Raw genomic sequence first — 18,465 nt, forward strand, 5'->3', positions numbered from 1 at the left:
TTCTACCTCTAACTTTTCAAATGTTGTATCTGCATGTACCTAGTGTCAACAACACAAACCGTTTGTGATTTGGAGGCTTCTAGTTCAAAATATGATTTTATTTCCGCCGGAACTACACGAATCAAAAAGTTTACTGCTGCTAGGTGGACTTTGAGAATTTTCTGTTTCCAAATCAAAATGAGTTATTCCATGAAATTAATATATGTTGTAGGTCTCTGAGTTTACTTTCTAACGGTGCAAACGTATTGCAATTCGGAGATTCGTAGCTTGAGATATGAAGTTTTCTACAAAAATATGCAAAGTTGGATCGCAAGTGCGGCAAACGTTAGGAGCAATTTCAAACTACTGTTGCAGGCAATCTAAAAGGAGTTCATACATGATATCTTCAAGTGTTACGATGGCACAAATGGCTCACGATTCCGACACTTGTAGATCGAGATATGAATTTCCACGAGTGCGCACAAAGCTGAATAGCGAGTTTGGCAGACAAGTGGGTCAATTTCAAAATATTGTTGCGGCTAATCTGCTTGGAATCCTTCCATGATATCTTGAAAATTTAATTATCTCTGAGTCTTATTTCTAATGGTGTAGACGACTTGCAATTTGGACGTCCCTAGCTTGAGATATGTGCGTTCCAATGATAGCATATGGTGCTGTGAAGCCGTAATGACAGACTTGTGCATCGCCTTCAAAAGTTCATTCCGACTTGTCCTGATGAAATTGGCCCTAAATTTTGGATATGTCGATGTGGTGCAAGTTTTAATTCTGTAGAACCGCAGTTTGGACACGCCTAGTCGAGGTACGATTTTTTTTCAATGCGAGCATGAAATGCTATGAAGTCAAAGCATAAGAGATGCGCCAAGTGCTTGTTCGCCGATGTTGGAAAGTCCTACTCCATATGTCTCTCTCGCCAAGCCGCAACAAATAGGAGAGTTGTTCGCTAGCAATATTGCATCTTCTTAGGGATATCAAAGACTTCCAGTACTCTCGCAAAAACTTGCAAATGAAAACTATTGTCGAAATTCTCGATGCCAACAACATGAAGTTTATGTGAATATAGTACCAGTAGCACAATGCTTCAATATCATGACGCTTCAGTTCGACTGATGGATACGATTCCGGTGATACGAAGCTGTTAATCCCACATGATTGATTGGTTCCAATGACACAAAGCTTTGATTCAACAACAAGTACCAGTGTCAATGACACGACGCTTCAATGCGGATGGTGAGCATTGTGACGTGCACTTCTCCGTCAAATCTTGATGGATCATACGCTTCATGAACCTACAAAAAAGGAGTGGTGAACATCCCCATCTTCTCATGATGCATATTGGAGAACTCACCATGTATCATCTCCGAGCCTGCAATAAAAAAAAGGGAGAAAAGAAGTATGTTGCCGGAACAATCATCTCGATTCCGGCCCTTGATTGATCAAAGATTTATTGCGTCTGGATCAAAAGGGATGGAGCTTTTACTTTTATATATGTTGTGTATCACCGAGTCTTCTTACCAACGGTGTAAACAGCTTTTAGTTCAGATGCTCCTATCTTGAGATATGCATTTTTTTAGCAAGAGCATGCAAAACTGAAATGTCGAGCGCGATAGAACTTGGACCAAGTTTTGGAAGCTCACTTGGGATAGTACAATGCGAATTTAAATCCAAATTTTAGGTATATTATAATACTCCGAGCCTAGTTTCTATAGCCACAAACCGCTCATGATTTCGGCATTCCTACACCAAGATATGATTTTTTTAGTTAAGGCGCGCAAACTGATCTATATCAAACGTGACAGAACTTGAGCCAAGTTTAGGAAGCTCACCTGGGATGGTAGAATATGAACTTAAATCCAAATTTTTGATATGTTGTAGTACTTTGATTCTAGTTTCTGCAGCCGTAAACCGCTCATGATTTCGACATTCCTATACCAAGATATGATTTTTTTGGTTAAAACACGCAAAGCTGAAATTCCTGGTAGCAGTTGCAAAAAAAAGGTTAGGAGAATCGAGCGATAGGATTGCGTTGCCAACTATTGAAGAGTACCTTTAAAACCAACCAAAAAGTAGTACTATTGCTTTCATCAAAGAGCGGAGGACTACTGCTATGGTAACGATACAAGGAGAAAGTGGCCAATTTATAGGAACCAGCAAGGAAGAAATTAAAGAAATTCTTGATATTCAAGCTACTAACATGTGAAAATAAGGAAATATCATGTCCGATTTGTACATGAATAGGTTTGAAACTAGGAATTCAAAGTAGGAAAGGAAAATTACTGTTAGCCCAAGTGTTGTTACGGGAAAGTGGGAAAAGCTTTAAAATTTTCTATATTTGATGCCACTGGACAGTAAAATTTTCCATGTTTGTGATAGTCAAGTTATTAATGCTGGATTCATACTATACGATCTTATAGAAGAAGACAGGAGGAGGGGAAAAAATGCCAGCAGTTTGGTTTGCTTTAAAGAGATTACTACAATGCAAATCAGAGCTAAGATATGTTCATGATCCAAGAACTGATGGCAACAAAAAAAATTTAAGCAAAATATCGACGAAAAAGACAGTAAGTAGATCAGGTTGTTCAAGGTCAATTGCAAATCTGAAAGATGTTATACATGGAAGTAAAAGACATATGGAGAAGCCACCATTACCAAGTCCAAGATCTATTGGAAGCGAGTAAGCAGAAGGAAAGGCTAAAAAAGCTCTAAAGAATAACATCAAGGTCTCCATCCATATCTGCAATCATCGTCTGTGGTCAAATTCCAAAGGCGAACCCAAATCATAGGCGGGTGGCTTCAAATCTTCCGTTCGTAATAACCCAACACCAAATCCTGGTTCGTGACGACCTTCAAATAGTTTGTGACGTACTACAAATCTGAAATCCGTCAAGTTCAAGATCAAGCTCTCAAGCTCTTGAACCACAAATCTGAAATCTGTCAAGTTCAAGATCAAGTTCTCAAGTTCTTGAACTATCGACCGTGAGGAGAAGAATCAAAAGACTACATCTCTTTAGATTTAGAGATATTTTAGAGATTGTAACCCCATCACTTGAAATCGAATATAATATTTGTCGCTATATTTCTTGTCTTGATTATTATTTTTCAGGAGCGAAATTTAGTTGCTACAAATTTAGTTCTACAACCAAAGTATTGGAAGGTTAATTTTTGCTTGGAGTTTGTATTTAGCATTTCACATAATTGTGCAACTCGATAAAAGTTTAGATTTGACCGGTAGAAGTCACCACAAGTGCTGAAACAAAAATATCAACGTTCACGGGTACTTCAAGTCTCGTCGTTCGTTTCAGCAAGCCTACACCGCGACAAGCCTTGAAGTAGGGGGCATCTGTAGACATATAAAATTTATTGGATCTAGTCCATACAAAATTTGGATTAATTCAATTGGGTTGAATAATTAGTTTGGGCTTTACAAATTAAATAAGTCCATTTTATTATTTTCAGGCCCAAAATCCATTTCATCTTAAGGCCCAGACTCATGCCATACGACATGGAATATCCAGTCAAACTCCAGGCCAATAGGGTGACGCCATGTGTTAAATGATGTGGCAATCCAAGTCAAAAAGCAAGAACCAACCACAAGTCGCCAAGTGGCTAAAATGACATGGGCCAATCAGAATCAAGCAAGAGAATTTTTATGTAGCTTGACTGTCCATCCTCTACAACTATAAATAGAGGGGTCACATAACTCTCAATGGGAAGAGTTGGAGAAGAACACTCTGCAATTGGTGAAGGCATCCACAAACAGAGAGATTAATCATCAAGTGCTTAGTTCTTCAACAAAGGAGTGATCAACGGAGTTCTTCCCGGAGATCAACCGGTAACAACAAAGTGCTGCTCGACGTTCTTGGTGATTAAATACATCACAAGGAGGTCCGCATCATCCTGCATTCGAGAAAGATGCTTCTCAAGCCCTCGAATCACGGAGAATTTTAGAGAGGAGAATCAAGGGATATATAGAATTGTACTCGCAAATATTTATCAATAAAATCTCTTTTTCTTTATATTATTTTTATTGCAGTTTATTTCTCGTCTTACGAAAATTTGTTGCGAACATGCACTCGCCTGCCACGTGAATTTTTCTGTATATGTGGAATTTTTTGAAAAATAAAATATATTTTTACCTTTTTAAGAATGTTATTTTTTTAGATAATTCTTTTGAATACAATTTATAATAAAACTTGGATAGAACTATATTATTTAGGCTAAATTTTTTTATTTGGCTAAAAATAATAAAGTTTTAGTTAATCTCTTTTTGAATTTGACATGAAAATAAAGATTTATACAATTGAAATAAATAGTCAAGGTATCTAAAAAAGTTATAAAAAATACATAATTTGAAATTAATTATTTTGGATATAACTTTTTATATAGCTCTAAATTACGGTGCTCTAATTTTTTTTTTACAGATGAAATAAAAAAACATCAAAAGAATAAATAAAATGAGTGTACAATTGCAGTATAATGCATGTGATTCATTTTATTTCTTGCAATTGTACACTCTTTTTATTTCTTCTTTTGATGCAATGACTATTTATTTCAATTGTGTATTTTACTTTTACAGGTAAACTCTGTAAAAATAAAATATATTTTTAGAGCAAAGTAATTTAGAGCTATATAAGAAATTATAGCCAAAATAATTAATTTCAAATTACTTATTTTTTATAACTTTTTAGATGTCGTGACTATTTATTTCAATTGTATAAATTTTTATTTTCAGGTCAAATTCAAAAAAAGATTAACTAAAACTTTATTATTTTTAGCCAGATAAAAAATTTAGTCTAAATAATGTAGTTCTATCCAAGTTTTATTATAAATTGTATTCGAAAAAAATTATCTAAAAAATAACATTCTTATAAAAGGTAAAAATATATTTTATTTTTCAAAAAAATTTCACATATACAGAAAAATCCACGTGGCAGGCGAGTGCACCCACCCTTTTTGCCACATCAGCATCCAGGGGGTAACGACTCTCAAAAGGCCAAGTTGGGGGAGGTAATTAAGACCACGAATAGTTTAAGGCTGTAACTAATAATCTGTGTCAAGTTTAGGGAGGTTTTAAGGTATTTTGTCATAAACATACCCAGTATCGTCCCACAAGTGGAGGATCTAATTAAAATTTTGGAATTCTTACTCGATATTCGGTAGTTATATTGGGATTCGATTAAATGTTATTCGCGTCGAAAATTCTTATATTTGGGGATAATGCACTTCCTAACAAATATGACTACATATTAGAACCCGAGACTTCTGATTAAAGATTATGGTGGAATACTTATCACTTCACTATAAATCTTGTTGGGAAAAATGCATAAGTACCCCCCTGACCTATACCCGGATTCCCAACTACACACTTTTTCTTTGGAGGAATTCTATTACCCCCCTAAACTTACTTTAAATGGAATTATTTACACCCTTAACTCTGATGTGGCAGAGTGTGTGTATTTCACTCTCCCAAAAGAGAGTGAGAAGCAAGAAAAAATGATTTTCAGATTATTTTTTATTCCTTTTTACCATTTTTTATTTTTTTTCCTTTTCCTTTTCCTTTTTCTTTGTCTTTTTTCTTTTACTTTTTTTTTTCGTTTCTTCTCTAATTCCCGCGGATATTATTTCACCGGTGACTTGTCTAACCATTTTTCTTTCATTTTTTCTTTTCACACACAAATTAAACTCTCAAAAAGATCTATTCACAAGCAAAGCAAAATATACTCAGATTTGGGGGCAAAAATTCATCATCGGAAAACCTTCCCATGCCGGAAAAAAAAATGATGTATTGAAATTTTAACTGGAAAAAATTTTCTCAGCTTATATTCATTTTTATTTCTTTTGCTCTTCCTCCCACACATAAATTACACTTTCAAGAAAAATTTATATATATAAAATAAAACATACTTAGATCGGGATAAAAATTTATCGCCGGAAAAAATGATGTTTGTGAAATTCCGACGACCGCCATTTTATGCCGCCGGTGACCAAAACAAAAAGAAAGAGAATGAATTAACCAAAAAAATGAGAATAATAAGAAATAGGAAAAAAAGGATAAGAAAAAGAAGAAAGAATAAAAAAGTACTAAAAGTATAAGTGGGGCGCATGTAGCTAACCACTTGCCAAGAGTTTGATTGTCTAATTTTAGGGTGCAAATAATTCCATTTAAAATAAGTTTAGGGGGGTAACAAGATTTCCACAAAGAAAAAATGTGTAATTGGAAATCCGGGCATAGGTCAGAGGGTACTTATGTATTTTTCCAACCTTGTTGGTTACAATTACATAAATTATTTGTGGTTACAACTACAATTACATGATTTCATTGTCTTTTTTCCTAATGGATGTGGTATATTTTTAATGTTGTGTTATTCTTTTATCATTTTAGTCGAATAATACAAATTAATTGCGAATTTATTGCATTATGTTTAACTCGATTAAAAGGAGTTTGTTTATTATTTTTTTTAATCATTGTTATATTTAAATTCAGATGCTTTTACTATGTGGTTTATTTATGTAATTTCTAAACGTATGAGTGCCAATTCAAATGAAGAACTGTTAGCATTTAGTACTACTTTGTGTAGCTCAATTGATTATGAAAATAAGTTAGCAGTCTAGTAGTACGCTCTATGGTTAGAGCTTGTGAATTATTAATGGGGGAAAAGTCAAAGTAGAGAGGGGAACACGAACCTTTTCTTCTTTTTTCTTGAAAAGAAAAATGTGTTAAAGAAAAAGATACATCTGCAATTTGAATTTAGTTGAGTAGAAGCTAAGTGTCTTTATTAATAAGATTAATGATAATTATAATTACAACCCCTATATCATAATAAAGAAATGGTTAGTGGTATAATTAAAGTAATTACTTTTTCTTTTCTTTCTTTTTCCAGCTTGGATCTTCATGATTAGGGCATATTTTACAAATGCCAACTCAACAATTGCAGAGGCAACAAAAATATTATCAGAATCTTTCTGCACATTTTTTTTCTGTACTTTTTATCTTTTTTTTTTCTTCCTTTGTGCTGTCTGGAATATATTTCCATAAGATTTTTGGGTCCCAAAGAGGTAAACAGGGAACTGAAAGGGAAATGGTCTAGCAATTGTTGTTTCCTTTTCCTTCCCTTGTATAAATAGGTATATTTAGGTTTTACTTCAAATTGCCTTTAATCGAACATAAATAAAGTGAATAAAGACCTTTGTTTCAACTTATTTAGCAACGGCTATTGTACTGTAAACAACTACCTCTTGTTCCACCAACAAGGGTTGTGGTGGAGTGACAAGTATACTTCTTCATTCTTAATCAGAAGCCTCGAGTTCGAGCCCCTGAGTATGGAGTCGCCTTTGTTTGAGAGCACTTTACCCCTAATGTGGGCTTTTCCGGCGCGAATCCGGATTAATCGGGCCCCAATGTGAGTACCGGATACCGGGTGAGAAATCCAAAAAAAAACTACCTCTTAACCCAGCATTTCTAGGATATTTATTTATAATTTTAGGAAGTTCTATACATACTTTTAGCAAAGAATACATTCATATGATATAAAGGAACTATTCCATCTAATTAAAGTTTTATCAAATAGTATTAATGTGCAACTGTTCTGTAAAGTCTATTTTACAAAATATTGGATGACTTAACTAAATGATATTTGAGAAAGTTTGCATGCTAATCATCATCATTGGAAGAATTATTACTCTTATTAAGAAGATTGAGATGGATGAGGAGGAGGAATAAGCAATAGAATTAAGAAAATTCAGGATTTATAGTTAATAGATTCAGGATTTATACTTAATAGATTCGAATAAAAGCAATTTATTTATTATTATTTGTATATATAAAATCTTGATATTTTTTTCCCAGTATGCCACTCTGTAAATAATCACGCACGAGCAGAGAAAGAAAAACAACCGAATTCTTCTCTTTTTTTTTTTTAAAGGAGAAATCCTTTGATTCCATATTGAATATAGATCTTTGTTTTTTTTGTTCCACTAATCAAGACCAATTTTTCACATTTCCGTGTTGGCTCCTTCTCAATAGTCAATACAAAGAATGATAGATAAGATTGCATCAATTTATGCTTTGTGGTCAAATAACAAAGTTAATTTTGCCCCAGAACTAAAAAACAAAGTTAATGGCTCAATAATCAACGTAAACTGAAATTATTATTATTATTATTAGTACGAATAAAAAGGCGCCGGGAATGGTCCCTACAGGGATTCCCCGAATCAAAAGGAAGAGCTTGTATTTTGTCTTATGATTGAACCAACTTTTGACCATATATAGACAGAGGTTGTGCTCAAGTGGGCACCATTATGCCCCACTCACCTTGTATTCACGTCAACTAGCTCATGTGTTTTAGCTATTTTTTGTTTCTATAATTTATACATATTCGTGGATCAAGATTTTGCATGTTGTTATAAAATTAAGACTTTAAAGTAATGAAATCAAAGACAAAAGAGAGAATTATTATTCAACTTTAAATTCATGTACATAATGAACTGAAATCTCCTTTATTTATAGAAGAAAGGAAGCTGCTGTGTAAGCTGCTACTGCAAGCTGATGTGTAAGCTGCTACTGTAAGTTGTTGTGTAAGTTGCTTGTAAGCTGCTACTGTACCAGATATAGAGAATCTTCTACCAGGGGTAATATTTATCCATAATGGAGTACTAGATGAGCATCCATAATATATATTTATAACATTCCCCCTTGGATGTTCATTTAAAGGATAATGTGGCTCATTAAAACCTTACTAGGAAAAAACCCGTGGGAAAAAAATTCTAGTGAAGGAAAAAGAGTACACATATTTAGTAATACGCATTGCTACGTGCCTCATTAAAAACCTTATAAGGAAAACCCTGTGGGAAAAAAACCTTAGCAAGGAAAAAAGAGTGCATCGCGTATTTTACTCCCCCTGATGAAAACCTTGTTTCAAATATTTGAGTCACCGAATTCCAAACTTGTATACCATCTTCTCAAAAAGTTGAGTTCTTAGAGAATATTATCCACCACTATTTCAGATCGATTTAAATTAATCTCATCAAACCAAGAAGCTACTACAAGTCATTTCATTGAGTTCCTTGCAACTTGCATGCATCAGCTGCTTGTATAAAACTTCAATGGAGTACTAAATGGATAATCTTCTTCAGGAAGATTATCTACAACGGAGTAATAAATGGACATCTACAATAATATCTTCATTACACTCCCTTTTGGATGTTCATTATTATGTGCCTCGTTAAAACCTTACTAGGAAAAACCCCGTAGGAAAAAATCCTAATTAAGGAAAAAGAGTACACTAATAATATACATTGCAAGCTACCTCATTAAAAACCTTACCAGGAAAAATCCAGTGGGAAAAAACCCGAGCAAGGGAAAAAGAGTACAGTGCAGAGACTTGAGTATATCTGGACCAAGGAGTTCATCATTCTCTTCTGGAGGTAAGAACGAATCCTTAATCCGTGTAGGAAGAACTATATCTTGCTAGTAAATTAACAGAAAATGCTATATCAAGCGTTGTAGCATTAGCAAGATACATTAGTGCACCAATTGTACTGAGATAGGGTACTTCAGGACTAAAGAGTTCCTTATCCTTTTCTGGAGGTCGGAACAAATCCTTATCCACTTCAAGTGATCGAACAACCATTGGTGTACTCAATGGGTGCGCTTTGTCCATGTAAAAACGTTTTAAGACCCTTGCTGTATAGGCAAATTGATGGATAAAGATCTCGTCTGCTAAACGTTCAATTTGCAGACCAAGACAAAGTTTTGTCTTCCCAAGATCTTTCATCTCAAATTCTTTCTTAAGATATTCAATTGCCTTTTGGAGCTCTTCTGGAGTTCCAACAAGATTTATGACATCAACATAAAAAGCAAGTATAACAAATTCTAAAGCCATTTTCTTTATAAAAATACATGGACAAATAACATCATTTATGTAGCCCTCTTTAAGCAAATATTCACTGAGGCGATTATACCACATGAGCCCAGATTGCTTTAAATCGTACAAAGATCTTTGTAATTTGATTGAGTACATTTCCTGAGATTTTGAATATGCTTCAGGCATTTTAAATCATTCAGAGATCTTTATAGAGATTTGATCAAATGAGTCATATAGGTTATGACTCGCATTTAAATGGTATGGCATCTTCAAGTGTCTGGACTACCGGTCTGATCCTCACAATATTTCACAGTATTGTACACTATATTGTATCAAATATATCGTCGACGATCATTTTGCATCGGTTCACAAGCGACATAACTTGTTGAGATCTCATCACTTTTTTTTATTTTTAAATACCTAAACTTCTTCTGGAGTTTCATGAAATGTTATGTCTTAGGCTCTTCTAGAGCTCATTTCCTCCTCATTATGATCATTTTGATCATTAGCTCTTTATCATTTTTCAAGGATTATTACCTTTGGAACCGGTTGGTCTACCACGCTTCATGCGTACAATAAACTTTAGGACTTTAAATTTTAATAGGAGCATTTGCAGCTAAAATATGATATTTAATTTTGGATCAGCAAATGCTTCTGACATTTTACTTGAATTATCTTCTAAGTGAGGATCATATTAATGATAAATCGATTCATATAGCATATTTTTCAGCTGTTTATTCCATCCCCCAAATGTTAGAAAAACTAACATATATCCCCAATCTTCTTTGGGAAACATATCTTTGTGCATTGTGGTAGAGAAACTAATCATATACCACACATCAAAAGATAGTAAAAGTATTTGGTTTCTGATCATAAACCAATTGTGAGGGGAGGACATATCATATATTGTTGGTCTGATGCATACAAGTGCTGCTATATGCAATTTAGAAAATCTTAGACCAACACATGAAGCTTTGTTCTCATAAGCAATGGTTTAGCCATTAATAGGAGGTATTCAATGCTAAACCAGCTTGGATATAAACCAGCATTATCAAGATGAACTGTCTTGATTTCATAATCTGAAAATTATGCTCTTAATCGAGAAAAGCAATTCCAAATGCCAAACTGCAGGTTGACAATAATTACACATGTAACCATCTCATATATGCACCTATAAGTGGTTCACATGATAGGTGAACGGGCCCATATTCACCTTTTATATATTTCAGAATCAGGGGTCTTAGTCCCAACTTTAGCTGGTATAATCAATTCATTATGAGAACAAGCAACACATGAGAATTCCTGAAGAATCTTCTAGTTCTTTAGTATATGCTTATCTGAATTCTCAAATAGCTCATTTAAAAATGGCAAATGAAAACTCCAAGTTTATCATGGCATGTGCTATCTTTTAGTAAACTTTTGGTTTACTATGGCACAAACTTTTGCATTAGTAAACTTCTGATGTACTGCGACTACTTTTGTATAAGTAAATTTCTGATTTACTGTAGCTGCTTTTGCATTAGTAAACTTCTGGTTTACTGTGATACATGATGTAGTACAAATTGAAAAATAAGGCAGGTAACTTCTCATATACATATTTACCCCCTATGATTGTGGAAACATGAAGATTTTCAATCTTTCAATCATTTGTAGTCTTAATATGATTTCCATTTGTATTAGTAAACTTCAAGTTTACTACAACATGTGTTTTGACCATAATCATATAATATGAATGACATATTTATATATAAGCTCTTCAAGAGCCTTCATTCATTATCCACAATCTAATATTTATCGGACACTACTGGTGTCATATGTCTTCTAGACAAACAGATAGCTCTTCGGGAGCTTTTGATAAATTTTGTACTACCAAATATTGCTCAAACACTTTTGGTGTCATGAGAGAAAATCATAATCAAATAGACAATACAAAGCCAATCCTAAATTTATAAATGACGAAAATCAAGAATTTTAATATTCTACTACTAACTTCGTGACAAATATCTCTTTCAAGGAGAAATACCATTAACATCTAAATATCTTGTATCAATGCGGCAATCACATAGTCATTGCGTCCTTTAAGAAAAGATACACGAGTTGTTATTTCCTTCGGGGAACTCAATAACTAACCATAATGTACTGATGTGGTTGTAGTAGAAAGCATTCTACAAGAATACTTTTGCCTTGGAATAATATTTAATAAAATATTTCAAGATATTTTACGTACAACGGGTACGTGAGACAATGATCTTTATGCCACAAAAACAAGATTTATATCCTTTGTTATCTACCTCTTCAGGAGGTGAGTTATGGTATTTCTTCGTTCACTCCAGGGAATAAAAATGTGCTTCAAAAATAACTTTGAATAGCTTATTATTTTGTTTAAGCACAGAAAGACACAATTTCATAATATTTTCCTGCTACAGGAGAAAATTTCAATTGTGTTACTTCTTCAGGAGCAAATTTAAAATACGAAATATTGAGTATATATTCCCTCAATTATATTACCTCTTCTAGAGGTGAATTGTAATATATTCACATCAAAAGCGCGTTCATATTTATGAGAGCTTTATTAATATTGTCACATTCACTTCGGGAATGGTTAATATTTGTCAAAAGTTCTCTTCCTTTGGGGAACAGAACATAATTATTTGAATGTGTATTAATCACACCAGATTGTATGACGGCTTAGAACCACTTTTAAGATATTGCTACTTCAGGAGCAAATCGAGGCATGCAAGTAATATAGAGAAATTTTCTCTAACTTATCTTCAATTGTAACCATAGAAAGCCTAAATTATCACTTCTGGTGGTTATAGGCATATACCACTTCTGGTGGTTAACAAAATTTAGTTACAATGAGATATACAAAACATAACCACTTCTGGTGGTTATATATTTTTTGCAAACTCTGCTGGAGTTTAAGTGGATCTAACAATGTTATCCACTTTATAATCCTTTATTATGATTATTAAGATAAAGAAAATAAATACTAAAATAGGTACTGTATACGTAGCATATAACCAAGCAAGCGATGATAAAGATATTAAATCAAATATAAGCAAAAGGCTCAAGTTACTTTACACAAATTTGGCCCCTCCAGACGTAAGTGATATCCACATCTCTAACGCCAAGAAAAAAAGCTCACCACCTCAAGGATATAGTCTGCCTTATGATGCTTGGAATGAACAAAATCTAACCACGGATGTAAGAATGTCTCCATACATCACAGATGAACACTGAAATAGAAATTAAATTCGAAGTAAGTGCTCAAAATGACAGAGTCTTGTACTGATAACGTGTTATAAAATTAAGACTTTAAAGTAAAGAAATCAAAGACAAGAAGAGATAGAGAGAAGGAGAGATTTATTATTCAACTTCAAATTCATGTACATAATGAACTGAAATCTCCTCTATTTAAAGAAGAAAGGAAGCTGCTGTCATGTAAGCTACTACTGCAAGTTGCTGTGTAAGCTGCTACTATACCAGATATAGATAATCTTCTACCAGGGATAATATTTATCCATAACGGAGTACTAAATGAACATCTATAATATATATATTTATAACACATGTAAAGTTTTTAGATAAATGAATAAACGATCCAAGACACAAGAAATATAATGAAGTTACCTACAATCTTGTAATGCTTTAATACAAGACATTTAGCTTACACAGGTTTTTTTTGTCACGATCAAATTTCTCCTATAGGTTGTGATGGCACCCAACGTTACCGCTTGGCAAGTTGATTTTTAATTATTGAATAAATAAGAAGTAAAAAATTAAATAATATGAGAAATAGACTGTTTTAAAAGCAAATGAGGTGAAGTAAATAATCAAAAATCATCAAGTGTCTACTCGTACAATTTCAAGACCTAGTGTGACGAGTGTATGAGTTACTAGTAGAATATACAAAAAAATACAGACTACCGTCTGAAATGAAGAAGACAGAAAGTAAAAGCAAAAGAAAGACTTCGGGTGTTGTAGAACGGGCTCGGAAGGCAGCTCACCGCAAAGTCTCAAGTATCAGGAGTGCGCGCCGGGATGATAATCAGATGCACCTGCCTCAGATTCTGCACGATTTGTGCAGAAGTGTAGCGTGAGTACATAAATAATATGTACCTTGTAAGTATTTAGTCTAACTTCGAAGAAGTAGTGACGAGGGGGCGACTTCGACACTCACTATGGGCTAACAATAAAATACTGAAATTATAATTAAGCATGGGCTACATAAATGAAGTTGAAACTCAATAACAAGAAGCAACTAAACAATTCTTTCACTGATAAAAAACCCCAAATCAATTTCCATCATTTAACAATTTAACCTCTCAAGCCAATGAAACAATATCAGGTATAATTGAGCTCCAAGTATTATTACGCACGAATTATATCGAGGTCGTACGGTCCGATCCAAAATATAAACATATATATTGTGCACTACCGAGGGTCGAACGACACGAACCATAGATGCATCTATTCCACTATCGAAACGTTCGTCTCGCTCCACAAGAAGGAAAGATATTTTATAAACACTGGATTTAGAGGTTATTATGAGGCTAACATACAAAGAAGCACAAGTTCCTGTTAACATTCAAGTAACCCGTCACAACTTAAGTTAATGAAATTCAATCCTTTAAAATTCCGTCATCAAGTTCCAATATAATATAAGCACTTAAATTAACAAGTAGAGTGCACACATTACAAGTATTTTATGATTTGGGTCCTAAACTACCCGGATATAAGCATAATTAGTAGCTACGCACGAACTCTCATCACCTCGTGAGTACGTAGCCCCCATAATTAGAAGCACATATTAATTCAATTCACCTATGGGGTTAATTCTCTTTTACAAGTTTAGAAAAGAGACTTACCTCGTCTCAAAGCTTACTTTCAGGTCACAAATTTCGTTCTAAAGCCTCAACTCGGTGCCAAGCGATCCGAAACTAGACAAATATTATATAAATTAATCAATACATGTTTGAAAGTTCATAACTTAACTATTTGAGTAATTACCCAACCCCAATTGGGGTGTGATTCTTAGTTTTGATATTATTCTATGCGTTCCGAGGGTTCGAGTTCTTCCAATTTACTCCGAACGCGCCGAAACATACTTAAACTACTCGGAATGACACCAAATTTTGCGTGCAAATATTAAATTACCATACGGAACTATTCGCGATCTCGGAATCCCAATTGGACCTCGATAACACAAAATCCTACTTCAAACCAAATTTAAACAACTTTAAAACCTTCAAGGTGCCAACTATTAATATTAAGCACCGAAATGCTCCCCGGTCATTCAAAATTCGATCCGAACATACGACCAAGTCCGAAATCACTATACGAACCTATTAAACCCATCAAAACCCGGTTCCAAGGTCGTTTACTCAAAATGTTGATCGAAGTCAAACTTAGCCCCTTTTTTGCTAACCTTAAGGAATCAAGTGTTCCGATTTCAACCCGAACCCTCTCAAATCCAGAACTAACCTTCCCCCGAAGTCATAAAATAGTAAAAACACATACGTGGAGTCTCATTTAGGGAACATGATTCTAGAAAGCAAAACGACCGGCCAGGTCGTTACATTTTTTTTGGCAATTTGTCGAGATATGAACCCTTCTAATGGTCCTTTTCCCTTTCGTTGATCTCTATGCTACACTGTTAGATGTTTTAATGTTGGTTTGATTGCAGTTAAAACAAGGTTTTGATATTTGCGTCTATAATTTTGTATGATTAACTACGAATAACAAATCAAATGACGGGTAAATTTCACAAATGATATAATTATGAGTTTTTTCACTAAAATCATATAACTTTGTTTTTCTCACACAAAAATCATAAAACTTTTACAAACTCACATAAAAATCATAGTGATCGAAAATATAACTTTTCAGTATTATTTTCTTATACCACGATTTTTGTTTTTAATTTCTTGTCTAATAAATAATAATTCAACTGAAATAGGAATGACCCAACCTGGCTCGACCCGCCCAATCTAATACCCATATATTTAAATTAAAATAATACTAAAAGTGAATCATTCAAAATACGATACTTCTATCTTTTATTTTTCTTTTCAAGATTTTCATTCAAATTTATAGCATTTTTGGTTCAAGTGCTCTCTAATTATACCTTTTTTTGTCAGAATCTCATAGATTCCAAACTAAGTTTTTTGTGGAGGAAGGATATATTTTAGTATCATTTTAATATATTTATATGGGTATTGGTCAGGTTAGATTTGGTCATTCTTATTTTAAGAAAAAATTACAAAAATGACCGGTCGGCCGAAACTAATTGTGTTCGCTAGATAAAAAATATATAGAATATGTATATTATATGTATATAACACACACACACACACACACACATATATATCAAAAATCATGACATACCCTTGTAGGATTTCAACTTGACTACTGAGTAAACTTTAGATTACAACTTATTGTAACCTAGGAATTAACCGCTTAATCCTTCACTAACTTGTAACAACTTTATTACAAGCCACTTTGTAATAACTCTATTACAAAGACTTACAACTCGACTAACTCTAGCCAAGACACAAACACAAGGGTTTATGATTTACAAAAATTCCCTACACAATGCTTCTAACTAAGCTAAGTAGGAATTACAAGTAGAGTGCTTTAACAAAGGTACAACACAACTAAGGACATATAATAACTCGATACAGGGAACTGGTCCGTTGTTATATTGTTCTTGATGCCCTTGAGAGTAACTTTCAAGATTGATAGATGACTTGAGAGAATGCTTTATCAAATCTTGAGTGTGCAAGTGTTTTGTTTTACCTTTGCTTGATGTTAATATCTCATTTGTGACACCACTTGAATGATGTAAGAAAGTTAGGTAAAGGGCATTCCCCATAAAGTTGATTATTATACTATTTTTGCATTGTTGTGTGTGCAGGCAGTAGCTGTACAGCTGGGGTGGTTGACTTGTATAGTCACGACGGGAACTGGTAGCTAACTGTTCCCTCTTTACTTCCTTTGACTCTGAAGAGTAGAACCGTGTCCCCGCCTGGAGACTTGTTGATCTTAAGTTCTTGTGGATGTGTAATAGGTTCCTTATCTAGTTCTTAACAGTAAATTTGTTAGATCATCAAAACATAACCAGGATACACATATAACCTATCAATTTTTCCCCTTTTGATGATGACAAACTTATAATTTAAGTTCCTCATAAGAACCAGAATGACATTCGCAATTCCTATATTCCCCCTGAATCTATTCCCCATCAACAATTATTTCCCCCCCATTTGGCATCATAAAAAGATCAGTAGTAGGCCTTAAGAAAAAACAAGTCTAGCTTTAGTTAACTCATGCCACATGTGTGCACACAATCATGACTAAAACAAAGAAAAAGAGCAAGGTGTACATAGTAAAAGGATGAAACTTTCATTAATTTTGGATAATTAAGCAAGGAGCAGTTCCATTGTTTCCAAACACACCCACAAAATAAAAATAGCAAAAACAAAAGTACCAGTCATAAACATTATCAGAACGAAAACAAAGGACAAACACTAAGAACTTGACACTTGGGAAGGAACACTGTTTAGGGAGCACTGGAAGGAGAAGGCCCAGATGAAGAGGCAAGAGTGCGAAGAAGGATGTCCATTCGAGCATTAGCTGACACCTGCTTGTTGAGCAGTCTCTCCTTCAGGTCCTCAACCTATTTCTTGAGGTCGGCATTTTCCTTGGTCAGACGGGTAACCTCTGTGCTTTGAGAGCTGCTAGAACCAGGTGCCTCCTGAAGCTGACTTAGCTGACCCTCAAGAATGACATTCCTTGCCTTCAGCTTCCTTTTCTCACCAGTGGCACTGTTTTGGGCATTGATCAACTGGGAGATAGTAGAAGTGCTGCCAACCCCTCCAGCCTTTTCAATGCATTCAAATTCCTCAAGGGTAGTCTTGGATAAGGTTTGCTTACTGGTACCCACTTTATCTTGTCCCAAAGGGACTTTGAAGTACTCAAACACCTTAGTAAGGAGGAACCCGTAGGGCAGCCCATGATTACCATCCTTGAAATCTGCCACCTTCTGCATGTGTTCTATCATGATGCCAGGCAGATTGATAGTTGTGTAACTATCCAGTGTTTCCATGAGAACCAGGTCTGCGCGATATGTAATGGACCTTCTCTCTGCACGAGGGAGCAAGACCTTGTTCACCATTTCAAACAACAGTTAGTACATCGGAAGGAGGGCCTTCTTCTGTACCCGTTCCTCTTGCTGAACTATCGTATACTTCAAGATAACATTTCTAAAGTTTGAAGAGCAGGTTCCTGATACAAAAGACAAACCCTCAACGGGCACGCCCAAAATAGTTCCCAGCACAGCAGAGTCCATCACAAAATCTACACCATTCACCATCATAAAAATGTGATCGTCCTCAACTTTAAAGAAGTCGACATAAAAGCTGCACACTTCTTCCTCATACACTTTGGGACTATCACCTGTGAATAGGTGTGTCCACTGTTGAAATTCACAGATCTCCACCAATTGACGCATGCCATCCATATCCAGAATATTAGGGTCAAATGTACGGGCCCACATCACCTTTTGATTTTTCAATTTTGCCTTCTCAACATCCTGGGCATC

This window comes from Nicotiana sylvestris, chromosome 11 (genome assembly GCF_000393655.2).
Source record: "Nicotiana sylvestris chromosome 11, ASM39365v2, whole genome shotgun sequence".
In the NCBI taxonomy this organism is placed as follows: Eukaryota; Viridiplantae; Streptophyta; class Magnoliopsida; order Solanales; family Solanaceae; genus Nicotiana; species Nicotiana sylvestris.